Below are 13,842 nucleotides of genomic sequence, written 5' to 3' on the forward strand. Positions count from 1 at the left end.
ATCAGAGAGAACCTGAACAGAACATTTCTAGGGGAAACTATACTCCCTATACACCCAATATTCCTAGACATCGCAACAGATACTCTCCATTAAGAGATTACACCCAGGACACTCCATCTAGAAATCGGCGTTATGAGAGGGATTTTTTTCACAGGGGACGAGGATACAGACCACCGGGTCCGAGACCAGCGGACAATCAACATGGTCCCCAAGGAGAATGGAAGCCTTTCCGTTACCCAGGGAGAAATCAATATCAAGGACAATTCAGAAGGAATGGAGGATGGAACTCAAGATGGACCAGGCAAGAAAACACAAGGGGGAACTATGGAGAACAAGAGAACCAATGGGATCAGAGGAGGGATCGGATATACAGACCACCAGGATGGGCAACAGAAAAACGGACTAGAGGGAAGAGAGGAGGCATCAAGAAAAAAAGAAGAGAGCACTAGGTGAAGGGATATACAATTTAAGCCAGGTAAAATTTAGTGAGGAAGAACTCAAAGTGTTGGATCTGGGCCTGAAATTTGCCCCCGATAAGGATTTGGATAAATTTGAAGCATACATTGACCTCCAGAAGTTTATGAGAAAACTTAATATCAAGAAATTTTTTGGACCTAAAGATCATCTTGAGAAAAAACAATAACACTTTACAAACACTCTCAGTTGAGAAATAATACCATCTTTAACCCTAAAGTACAACAGGATGAAAATATAAAAGTTTTCAAAAAAAATGGTAGAAAAGGATCTGAGGACACTAGAGACTAAAAAAATCGAAAGGGAGGAATATATGGAAAACCATCAAACAATTAGAAAAACAAAAGGGTATCGTCATCAGACCTGCCGACAAGGGAGGTGGTCTGGTTATATTAAATAAACAGGATTACGAAGATGAGATGATGAAACTTTTAAATATACCCAATACATATAGAAAATTGAAGAAAAATTCAAAAGGTGAATATGAGAAAGGGCTTAAAGAGTATGTAAAGAATGGAAAAGACATGGACATTTTAACCACTACAATACAGGGCACTTTCGCCCCCTTCCTTCCCAGCCCAATTTTCAGCTTTCATCGTTCTCACAATTTCAATGACAATTGCGCGGTCATGCTACGCTGTACCCAAATTAAATTGTTATCATTTTGTTTGCACAAATATAGCTTTATTTTGGTGTTATTTATTAACGACTCGGTTTTTTATTTTTTGTGATATAAGTGAAAAAAGAGCGGAAATTTGGAAAAAAAACAATATTTTCTTCTTTCTATTTTAAAAGAAATCCAATAAAATCTAATTTTGTCATAAATTTAAGCCAAAATGTATTCTGCTACATGTCTTTGGTAAAAAAAATTTGGTTAAGTGTATAATAATTGGTTTGTGTAATCACGGACATATGTACGCAAATGATCATGTACATATGTGTGCAGGTGATCACGGACATATTTGTACAGATAATCATTGGGACATGTGATTTTAGTGGGACATATGTGGGGGACATGTTTTTATTATTAGGGACATGTGTTTTTATTATTTGGGGACATGTATGTTTTGGGGACATATGTGGGGACATTGTGTTTATACTGTGTGGTGTGTTGTGTGTTTACACTAGGCTGGTGATCAGTGAGTAAAAAGCTGTAAAAAACAGCTCATACTCACTGATCATCAGCGGCTGCAGCGATCTGCTCTCCTCTCCTCAGCAATGACTTCTGTGTGAGGAGAGGAGGAGCCAATTGCCTAGCAACAGGCTGTTTGTTTACATCACATGACGGCCGTGATTGGACACGGCCATCATGTGATCAGGAGGGCCAATCACAGAGCCCTCCTGCCGATCCGAGATGCACGCGTGATCCCCCTCCTTCTGAAGGACGTTCAGGAACGTCCTCTCAGAAGTAGAGAGCTCCCACCTGGCCGTATATGTACATTGGCCGGATGGGAAGTGGTTAAACAAGAAGGACGCGAGGTATTTAACACCTAATGCAGCAAAGACTCCAGTTATATATTACGTTCCCAAGATCCATAAAAACCAGACCCACCCACCAGGAAGACCAATTATCAGTGGTATCGACTCTTTTCTAGGCTGGGGGCTTACATTGATGGATATTTACAACCTGTGGTTGTGGAGGGGAAGTCATACCTAAAAGACAGCAAACAACTTATTGGAGAGCTGAAAAACTTTAAAATAGAAGAAAGTGATATACTGGTGACAATTGACGTGAATTAGTTGTATACAAACATTAAACAGGAAGATGGCCTGAGTAGCGTAGAATGGGCACTACAAAAGCAATCATCATGGAGGGCCTAAAGATGGCGATGAGCCATAATTACTTCTGGTACCAAGGAACCATTTATGTACAAACAAAAGGCGTAGCCATGGGGGCTAAATATGCCCCAAATGTGGCAAATTTGTTCCTGAATAGGTGGGAAGAAGAACAGATATATGGAGTACCTAGGGAAAATCTTAAACTATATCGTAGATATATAGATGACATCATCATAGTGTGGGGGAGCACACTGGAACAGCTGCAGGATTTCTTTGATCAAATCAACCACAACATCTATGATATCAAGTTCACAGGAAATTGGAACAGCCATAGTGTGGATTACTTGGACTTGCAGATTTACAAACAAGACGGACATCTGGGAACATGCACCTTCTTTAAGGCCACAGATCGTAATGAGTATATCCCCACTAATAGCTGCCACCGCCCACGATGGATTGGGAATATACCCAAAGGCCAACTTATGAGATTACACAGGAATTGCAGTAACAGTAGGGACTTTGACCAACAAGCTAAAATAATTATAAAAAGGTTTAAAGATGAAAGGATATAAAGAAAGAGAGCTGCGTGAACTCAAAGATAAAGGTAAAACTAATGGAAAGAAATGAATTAATAGAAGGAATGGCCAGGAAGAAACCGGAATAGAAGCACTTACAAATGGCCTTCCTTACAGGTTATAACAGGCAATATAGGGATGTCGAACATATCATAAAAAAACACTGGCCTATTCTGCAAGTGGACAACGTGCTCAATACTATACTGCCAAAAAAGCCCTTGTTCATTTACAGAAGGGCACCCACCTTAAGGAACAAACTAGTAAAAAATACTATTTGACCCACCAAAACAAATTAAAATATGGGACAACTTAAAAGGATTTTTCAAATGCGGGAAGTGCCTCCCATGTAAAACCAGTAAAAAAAAAACAACAAAAAGAAAACTACTTGGAATTCAACCTCCAATGGGAAAGAGTACAAAATAAATGAGCTAATTACCTGTAACAGCACCCATATCACTTATGTTATTGAGTGCCCGTGCCACAAGCAATATGTGGGTAGAACCACAAGGGAACTACGCGTTAGAATAAGGGAACACATTACTAACATAAAAAAGGGATTTCATAAACATAGTGTCTCTAAACATTTTAGGGACTTCCACAACTGTGATCCAGGACAGATGGTCTTCTATGGAATAGATAAAATAAGAGGCCACTGGAGGGGTGAGGACAAACGAATTAAAGTATCAAGAAATGAGACAAAATCGATTTTTAACTTAGACACCCTCCAACCAGTAGGAATGAACATCGATTTGGACCTTAATTGTTTTTTGACAAATTTTTGACCAACTTCTGAGTAAATTTAGGTAAAGCTTGGGTCGGATGTTATGCATCCCTACAACATCCCCAATGGGATTGGATGCAGGACACCGAACATAATATTTCTTACAACAATACTTTAGACTTGATTACATCCCATACAAAATAGCAAAACACCTAGGAGGTTTAGGAAAATGGATAGGATGTTATGCGTTCCTTGAATATTCATCTACATATAACCAACATAGTAACATTCTAGATTTGGGTTTCCCCTATGTTTATCTCATCTAGGAGGTTTAGGAAAACGGGTTTGATGTTATGCGTTCCTTGAATACTCATCTTTGAATAATCAACATACTAATATTTCCTTTTTTTTTTTGTCTCCCCCTATGTTCATCTTATTTAAATTTGTAGACCAAGTCCTTTTTTTAATATATGTGTTGGGAAAAACATCTTCCCCCAATTGGGGAAAAAATAACACAATGAAAGGTTTTTTAAACCCACCCCTTCCTGTAGTAAGAAGCCATTTGGGTATATACATGTTTATGGGTTTCATGACCTCACAAATCTCCCTATATGCCCTTCATATTATCAATGAACACCTCTATCTTTTGAATTTCCTCATTTATAGGTCACAATATGACAATTTAATCTTTTTATATTATATATTTTTTTATTTTTACATATTTTTATTCCTAATTTTTTAAATTTAATTGTAATAAAATTTTTTATCGTAATACATTTTAGTACGTATTTACCTTTGTTATTACATATTTTTTATATTTTGTATTTTATTCATAGATTTTTTACATTCTTTTAAAGCTTGCTATTTTTACACTTTTTCTGTAAATTGTTTGTGTGGAAGTTGTGATGTAATAGGAATATCGAATTACAGTAATGCCGTATAGGATACTGGTCTCTTTTCCAAATGGGTTGCAGTGCTCCACGTTTTATTAGGCTCCGTGCAATTAGATTATGGGGACCTCGCAACATTATTGGTGATTCACACAGAGGTTTTTATATATATATATATATATATATATATATATATATATATATATATATATATATATATATAAAAAAACAGTTGAGCAGATGGGGCTGGCATTCCCCTAATAAAAATGGCACCTGTTATGATACCCATAGTGAAAGTTAAGGACCATAGGACAGATAGGGGTGGAATTCCCGTAGCTAAAATGGTGCCTAGTCTTCACGCAGGCGCGGTAGAGCACTGCACCCTATTTAAACTGGAAGGTGCACCACTATGGCCGCTCCAGAAGACATGACTCTGACGAAACGCGTAAGGCACGGCCACATTACGTGCATATCCTATACAGCAAACAGTGGCCGGCAGCTCCTTGTAAAAAAACAAGCGTTTTTTATTCTATCAATGTGAGTAGTTTCTTTTCTTCAATAAAAGACATAGTCATTACATACTACACCATGGATCTGTCTCTTTCCAACATATCCATAAACGGGGATACAACACTATTGGAGGAGCGATCATCTCCCAGCGCAAAATTAGCCAATGCCAGACAGCAGCACAGTGGCTTATACTGTGAAGGTCTATCCACCCCAGTTGGGGCAAGATTTCTGGTGAGGGCAATTACATTACCATACCACTGAGAAGCGCAGTTTGTTTTACTAAGAAAATCAAGCACTTCTGCACTAGTCACCATTTCTTACTTTTACCTTTATGGGGGACTTTTCACTAATTGCTTTATATAAAAATTTTCTGATTGTCACTATTTTTGATCGTCACTAATTAATTTGGCACATTTTTTATGCATAATTATTGATACATTTTTTATTTCATTAATTGATTTACATTTTATGGCATTAATTGTTTTATATATCATTTTTTGATTGTCACAATTTTTAATTATCACTAATTAATTGGCCCTTTTTTATGCATTACTATTAATACATATTTCATTTATTTATTTGGGGGTCTAGTTTATGTATGTTGCATTGATGTTACTTTATGATATTTTTTCTGGGGTTTAAGCACATAGAGCATATGCATATATATTAGTAGGCACAACCATACCCCCTTTTTTTTGGTTTTGTATATTTCAAATATTTTGAAGGATACACTAAGGATTTGAAATTATTTTGAGTTGTGTATTTTGCACAGATGATCTAGGTATAGCGCCCAAAATCTACTCCCCTTTATTTTAATTGCATTATCCTCCCCCCAATCTCAGGAGGAGGTATTAAGTAGAGGCAGCTCTTACCCACTTCCAGACTCTGGATTTGATCCATAGCACAAATTTACCCATATAATTTTTTCAACCCCCAATATTACATTACCTTTTTTAGATGTCTTCAGGCTAATAACATAATGTGCAGGGTTGTTTTTCTCTTCAGATCTTCTCTATTAGTAATACAGAGAGTGGTGCGAAGATGATGCTTTCTGTGTCATTACTGTATATGTTAGTGTATAACACCATGATCAATCATGGGGTGGGTCTATAAAACCCTGCACTCAAAAAAAAAGTCCTATTTTTTGTTAAACAAAGGAGAGGAAGTGAGTATTGCTTTTCTGTTTTAAACACATGCTAGGACCCTTCTTTTTTGCCTAGAGTCACCCTGAAGGGAGCCAGAATTTACTGCTTTAGTTCTGACAATGCAGGGGGCATGTTGGACTGCCTATTCCTTAGCTCATTCAGAGGGGAGTAGTAAAAGGTTTATCAATAGCAACACATGTAAAGCTGGCCAAAAGGAGTGGCCGGTCGCCCAAAATTACCCCCAAGAGCGCAGCGACGACTCATCCAAGAGGTCACAAAAGACCCCACAACAATGTCCAAGGAACTGCAGGCCTCACTTGCCTCAGTTAAGGTCAGCGTTCATGCCTCCACCATCAGGAAAAGACTGGGCAAAAATGGCCTGCATGGCAGAGTTCCAAGGAGAAAACCACTGCTGAGCAAAAAGAACATCAAAGCTCGTCTCAATTTCTCCACAACACATCTTGATGATCCCCAAGACTTTTGGGACAACATTCTGTGGACTGATGAGACAAAAGTGGAACGCTTTGGAAGGTGTGTGTCCAAGTATATCTGGTGTAGAAGGAACACTGCATTTCATAAAAAGAACATTATACCAACAGTAAAATATGGTGGTGGTAGTGTGATGGTCTGGGGTTGTTTTGCTGCTTCAGGACCTGGAAGACTTGCCGTGATAAAAGGAACTATGAATTCTGCTGTCTACCAAGAGATCCTGAAGGAGAATGTCCGACCATCTGTTCGTGTACTCAAGCTGAAATGAACTTGGGTTCTGCAGCAGGACAATGATCCTAAACACACCAGCAAGTCCACCACCGAATGGCTGAAGAAAAACAAAATGAAGACTTTGGAGTGGCCTAGCCAAAGTCCTGACCTGAATCCTATTGAGATGTTGTGGTATGACCTTAAAAAGGCCGTTCATGCTCGAAAACCCTCTAATGTAACTGAATTAGGACAATTCTGCAAAGATGAGTGGGCCAAAATTCCTCCAGGACGCTGTAAAAGCCTCATTGCACGTTATCGCAAACGCTTGGTTGCAGTTGTTGCTGCTAAGGGTGGCCCAACCAGTTATTAGGTTTAGGGGGCAATCACTTTTTCACACAGGGCCATGATGGTTTGGATTTTTTTTCACCTTTAATAATAAACACCTTCATTTACAAATTGCATTTTGTGTTTACTTGTGTTGTCCTTGACTATTGTTTAAATTGGCTTGATGTTCCGAAACACTTAAGTGTGACAAACATGCAAAGGAACAGGAAATGAGGAAGGGGGCAAACACTTTTTCACACCACTGTATATGTAGTTTAACTCTTTAGGGTGTGTGTTTACATAATTTTCGTTTAGTATTTTCTTGGTCTTTAGTTAATATTTTTAGTTAATATTTTTTGATTACAACCCCCCCGTAATATATTTGGTGAGTGCTACTATTATTCATTATAGGCATATGAGGAGTATTAAGTGTTGGGGTAAAAAAACGCTTTAAATGAAATGGCATTAGTGATGTTTCTGAACTGTATTCATATAAAGTCTTGACAATACATAATTTGATTACAACTTTTTTGTATGAAATTATAAAATGATGAGAACATGATCTGAATAAAATTTAATTTATGTATACGTTTAAGTTATTAGCTACTCACCATAAGACTACTTTGCTAAGTTAATACACTGATGCAAGAAATAATATACTCTTTATTATTAGTTATTTGAAAATTTTGTAATATAGTAAATTTAGTTACAAATTATAACTGATAATGAAAGTTAGAATGTGATTTGCTTATTAAGAACTAATATATAGCGGGATTTTAAAAAAAGTCTCCAAGCAACTTTACATATTAATAACTTTAGTTATGTGATAGAATTGTTGTAGTAACGTTAGCACTAATATTGTAAATAACTGGCATATGCATACATTACTAGTTAGTGGGGATGAGTTGGTGGTTGAGTTTGAACCCATGCTTGGACTGAATTTATCTTGTTCAGAGCTTCGGCATACCTCCAGCTGCACCAGAGAGTAAAACACTTAGCAGTGGTAGTTAGCAGTTAAGGCCCTGGTATGGAAGGGAGAGCTCATGCAAAAACAAAGAAAAAAAAAGAAAAAAATTGCCCCTAAATCCTCCATGGTAAAGCATCTTGCCCCTATATTGATAAGGAAAAAGGCCTCTCCCCACAACCTGGCCTGGTGGTTGTGGGGGTCTGCAGGCATTTGGAAGCCCCTTTAAAAATCTATTGAACGATTAAGGGGTACATAGTACCCAACAAAAATGACAACTTCCAACTTGCTGGTGGAGGATGATCTTCGTTTATTTACACTGAGTCTGTATATTCTTTCATTGCCATTAAAATACTTGATCTACTGTGCTCAGATGGCACTGCTCTCTTTCCTTTGCTTATCTATCTGCATAGTATCCTTCTAGCTCTTTCCTGAGCCTGCTGCTGTCCCCAGTTTGCAGTTTTTTCCCAAAGACTGTCTATCAGAGACTTTTAGAGAGACGCATAATTGTACCTTGTCTGGTACACTCCTCCAGACTCTGTGCGGCAATAATGTATTTGTTATTTATATATGTCATGAATCTGGGTGTATTTGAACCGGGCTGTTCTTGGACCCACAGCTGCAGTCTTAATTGTTGTGCCACAGAGGAGCTCTGGAGCTATAGCTATATGTTCTCTTAGTTTGATGCATTACCTTGGACTCACTAGCTCCACCTGCTGCCAGCTGTGGACAATCTACAATCAAAGGAGCCCATAAATAGCAGCACTTCCTATCTCTCAGTGACCATTTGCTTGGACTAGCTTCCTGGGTATTGTGAGCCGAATACCGTATATGAACGTCTGCCTGAATTCCAGATCGTGTATAACCTTTGCCTGCCTGACCACTATGGATTTCGATCGTGGACTGCTTTGCCTGATCTGTTGCATCCTGATCTGCCTGACTAAGTTTTCGCCTGAATCCTCAGCACACAAGCTCCACTTCGGACGCTACCCATCACAGATACCTTACAATATATTCATGACTTTAGATGATATTAACAAGTAAGGGGTACATAGTTACCCAACAATGTTTCCAAGCAAGTTTACATTTTAATAGCTTTAGATGATATGTGATATTATTGTTGTAGTAACCTTAGCACTAATATTGTAAATAACTGATCTAAATGACATGCATACATTACTAGTAAGGATGTGCTGCTGGTTAGATTAGAACCCATGTTTGGACTGAATTTCTCCTCGTGTTCACAAGTTCAGTCTACCTCAAGCTGTACCAGGAATTAAAAGACTAAAGCAACAGTAGCTAGCAGTTAAGGTGCTGGTACAGATTGTAATTGGGGAGCCCATGCAAAAAACAAGAAAAAAAGCATCAGGTTGCTCATATATCCCCCCCAGGTAAAGAATATGGTACCCAACAAACATTACAACTTCCTCAACTAGCTTTTAGAGAATGGTACACATGGAAGGGCATTGCACAAAGCAAGGAAAATAAAATGTATTCCAGCACACTTGCCAGCTATCCAACAAACAAAGCACTGTCTAATAATTTGTAGGTTGTATTCTTTTGGTGGGTTGACAGGCATCTTTCATTTTGATTGGCAAGACATGTTTTATCAGGGATTTACATTGTATGTGATTTGTATAAAGGACTTGTCAAATGGTATGTGTCTTTATTTATGATCTACATTTTTTTATTTTAGCGAACGAGTAGGGGTACTACATACATACGCCTTACGCATTCACTTGTAGGAGGGCAGTATCTGGTATATATTTATATTTAAGGTGTAAACTATATATTTAAAGGCACCAGGCTTGTGGGGAAGAGATTACAAACACATTGGGCCAAGGCACCCTCTTCAAGTTGAGGGCATGTGGTCTGGTATAGTTCAGGAGAGGGCACGCGCTCATCCCTCCCCTTTCCTGGCCTTCTAGGCTGTATTATTGGATAAAAGTCTGGTTTAGATTTTTGGGGGGTCACCCACCATGTTTTTTTTTGCGTAGGGTCCCCCTTAACATCCATACCAGACCATCCTTAAAGTGGTGTTCCGGCCAAAATTTGACTTTTTAAATAAAAATAACCTATCATACACAAACTTAATGCATTCTAGTAAAGTTAGTCTGTAAACAAAGGTCCGTTTTGTTAGGTTATTACAGCATTTTGTAACTTTATAAATTTGCAGCAGACCGTGGCCATCTTAGGTTTGGGCATCTGAAGCCAGACTGTATTTCTTCCTGGATCTCAGCCTTGCAAATCTCACACATGCTCAGTGCTACACAAGCAGTGAAATAGGTTTCAGGTCAGGTTTCCATAGCAACGGCAGTGCCAGAGGAAGTTGCCACCCCTTAGCTATGCAAACCTCTCCACCCCTCCTCCCCCCAGGAACCAGGAAATATACTGCAATTATAACAACAACAAAAAACAAGGAACCAAAGGAAGGAGGCTTATAAATATACTAATTGTAAATTAAATCATTTGCTTCTGTGCAGATATATCTAGAGAACAAGAGATATATAGCTTGTTATATATGTATCTTGTTATGTGTGTATATATCTATATAGATATATCTATATCTCTTGTTATATATGCAGTGTGTGTGTGTGTGTGTGTCCAGTGGCTACTTTTTTTCTGTACAGCTTTTCAATTTAAAAAAAAATAAAAATAATAATAATCTCAGCAACAAAATTAATTTACTTGTACTGCTGACGGATAATATTGACTGGTACTTGTACTGCTGGCTGTAACACCCCTTTCACACCAGGGCATTTTGCAGGCGCTATAGCGTTGGAAATAGTGCCTGCAATCCGCCCTAAAGAAGCTGCACCATTGTGTGTAGTGTGAAAGCCACTACAGCGGTGCGCTGGCAGGACGTCAGAAAAAAGTCCTGCCAGCAGCTTCTTTGGAGCGGTGTGTTTGTCTATTGCGGCGTATTGCCGGCGGTTTTAACCCTTTCGCGGCCGCTAGCGGGGGTAAAAGCGCCCCGCTAGCGGCCGAAATCTGGCGGTAAAACGGCGCTAAAAATAGCGGTGTTTTACCGCCGACGCAAAGGGCAGTGTGGTGTGAAAGGGGTCTTACTGGTGGCAGTTACTGCTGGTTGGCTCTGGTACTGGCGTCCAAATCGCAGGTTCCTATGCATTAGTGTGGCAGAAAACAGAAGCATGCAGCTGCTTTAGAGAGCAGAGCGGATGCTTCCTGTCACAGGCGGGAGTACATTTGGTATCACTCCGCCTGTGAAGGAGCTGGTGCTATACAGAAAGCATCGGCTCTGCTTCCTCTAGCGACAGCTCCATTCTTTACGCTGATGCTCGGAGATGGCGGGTCGGGAGCCCGCAATCTGGGCATGTTGATCGGCCATCTCAGAGCAAGACATGGCGGGCCACATCAGAGGGCCAGCAGTTGGGCACCCCTCGATTAGGTCATTGAGCTTATGTGTAAAAAAATAAATAAAAATTATATAATATATATATATATATATATATATATAATCACTTCAGCCCTGGACCATTTTGCTGGTCAAAGACCAGACGACTTTTTGCGATTCGGCACTGCGTCGCTTTAACTGACAAATTGCGCGGTCGTGCGACGTGGCTCCCAAACAAAATTGACATCCTTTTTTTCCCCCACAAATAGAGCTTTTTGGTGGTATTTGATCACCCATGCGGTTTTTATTTTTTGCGACATAAACAAAAATAGAGTGACAATTGTTTTTTAAAAATGCATTTTTTTTGTTATAATAAATATCCCTCAAAATATATATAACATTTTTTTTTTTTTCGCTCAGTTTAGGCTTATACGTATTCTTCTACATTATTATTTTTTCTTCATTATGAGGGGCTCCCACCATCCCTGTGCTATGCTGACTTCCTCCTGGGGCTGTACCCCTGCTGTGCTCAGTATGTCAGTACAGCACAGGAATGGTGAAAACCCCTCATAATGAGCACAGCAGAGGTACAGCCCCAGGAGGAAGTCAGCACAGGGATGGTGGGAGCCCCTCATAATAAGCAGCCCCAGGAGGAAGTCAGCACAGCACAGGGATGGTGGGAGTCCCTCATAATAAGCAGCCCCAGGAGAAGTCATCACAGCACAGGGATGGTGGGAGCTCCTCATAATAAGCAGCCCCAGGCGGAAGTCATCACAGCACAGGGATGGTGGGAGCCCCTCATAATAATATGCACAGCAGAGGTACAGCTCCAGGAGGAAGTCAGCATAGCACAGGGATGGTGGGAGCCCCTCATAATAAGCAGCCCCAGGAGGAAGACAGCACAGCACAGGGATGGTGGGAGCCCCTCATAATAAGCAGCCCCAGGAGGAAGTCAGCACAGCACAGGGATGGTGGGAGCCCCTCATAATAAGCAGCCCCAGGAGGAAGTCAGCACAGGGATGGTGGGAGCCCCTCATAATATGCACAGCAGAGGTACAGGCCCAGGAGGAAGTCAACATAGCACAGGGATGGTGGGAGCCACTCATAATAAGCAGCCCCAGGAGGAGCAGGTGAAAACTGGACCAGTGGTGCATGGCAGACAATCCGCTTCTCTCTTTCTCATCTAATGAAAATTCATATTTCGGATAGTAAATTCTACGGAATATCGTATTTTGAATAAAAACCAAACTTCCATCAGCATTGACTGTCATATTGAGGTATATTTTTGCCTTTAAATTCATCGTAACGAACGTTCGTACAAGTTAACGAACCTAATGACAATTGGTATTTCATACGAAACCGAATTTCGGATACGAAATACGAATTAATTTTAATACGAACCGTAACGGAACGGCGCCCATGTCTATTAATTATTCATCAGTTGTTGCCACACACTTCTGCGACAAATAGCGTGACCAGGTGCACAACAAAGACTAATGAATTTACACCAAAAAAAAAATAATATATCTCCACTCTCAAGAGATTTTTGTTTGCTTTCTCGTGTAATATAGAAATAATAAATGTATATATTCTTATAGTAACATGACTGTGAGATACAGACCTTAGATATAATCTGACCTATAACCATATCTTTAAAAAAACAAAAAAACAAAAAAAAACACACACACACAAAAGTATGAGAATATAGAATTTTATTTGTATAATTTTATTCTGTACATTTGCATATTTAATAAATTTAACAATATTTGTAAAAAAAAGCCTTTTTATAATGGGGGGACACAGAGAGAGAGGGGGGCGGACACAGAGAGAGAGGGGGGGGGCGGACACAGAGAGAGAGAGAGAGAGAGACGTACACAGAGAGAGGGGGGACACAGAGAGAGAGGGGGGACACGAGAGAGGGGGGACACAGAGAGAGAGAGGGGGGCACAGAGAGAGAGGGGGGGACACAGAGAGAGAGGGGGGGACACAGAGAGAGAGGGGGGGGACACAGAGAGAGAGGGGGGGACACAGAGAGAGAGGGGGGGGACACAGAGAGAGAGGGGGGGACACAGAGAGAGAGGGGGGGACACAGAGAGAGGGGGGGCACAGAGAGAGAGAGGGGGACACAGAGAGAGAGGGGGACACAGAGAGAGAGAGAGGGGGACACAGAGAGAGAGAGAGGGACACAGAGAGAGAGGGGGGACACAGAGAGAGAGGGGGGACACAGAGAGAGAGGGGGGACACAGAGAGAGAGGGGGACACAGAGAGAGAGGGGGACACAGAGAGAGAGGGGGACACAGAGAGAGAGAGAGAGAGAGGGGGGCACAGAGAGAGAGAGAGGGGGACACAGAGAGAGAGAGAGAGGGGGACACAGAGAGAGAGAGGGGGACACAGAGAGAGAGAGGG

Source organism: Lithobates pipiens, unplaced genomic scaffold (assembly GCF_037356315.1).
Source record: "Lithobates pipiens isolate NorthernLeopardFrog02 unplaced genomic scaffold, aLitPip1_a1.2 Scaffold_27, whole genome shotgun sequence".
Taxonomy (NCBI): Eukaryota; Metazoa; Chordata; class Amphibia; order Anura; family Ranidae; genus Lithobates; species Lithobates pipiens.